This window comes from Notolabrus celidotus, chromosome 7, assembly GCF_009762535.1.
Source record: "Notolabrus celidotus isolate fNotCel1 chromosome 7, fNotCel1.pri, whole genome shotgun sequence".
Taxonomy (NCBI): Eukaryota; Metazoa; Chordata; class Actinopteri; order Labriformes; family Labridae; genus Notolabrus; species Notolabrus celidotus.
The window spans coordinates 29,909,774-29,910,227 of NC_048278.1; positions in this window are offsets into that span (position 1 = coordinate 29,909,774).

Sequence of the window (454 nt, forward strand, 5' to 3'; positions counted from 1 at the left end):
GGGTCGTTATCATGTTGGAATACTGCCCTGTGGCCCAGTTTCTGAAGGGAGGAGATCATGCTCTGCTTCAGTATGTCACAGTACATGTTGGCATTCATGGTTCCCTCAATGAACTGTAGCTCCCCAGTGCCGGCAGGACCCATGTAGCCCCAGACCATGACACTCCCACCATGCTTGACTGTAGGCAAGACACACTTGTCTTTGTACTCCTCACCTGGTTGCCGCCACCCACGCTTGACACCATCTGAGCCAAATAAGTTTATCTTGATCTCATCAGACCACAAGACATGGTTCCAGTAATCCATGTCCTTAGTCTGCTTGTTTTTAGCAAATTGTTTGCGGACTTTCTTGTGCATCATCTTTAGAAGAAATGTGAGGGGTGTACTCACTTTTGTGAGAGACTCTAGGTCCAAACTGTTATGTGCAACTATAAAAAATTCCTTGACTCAACACA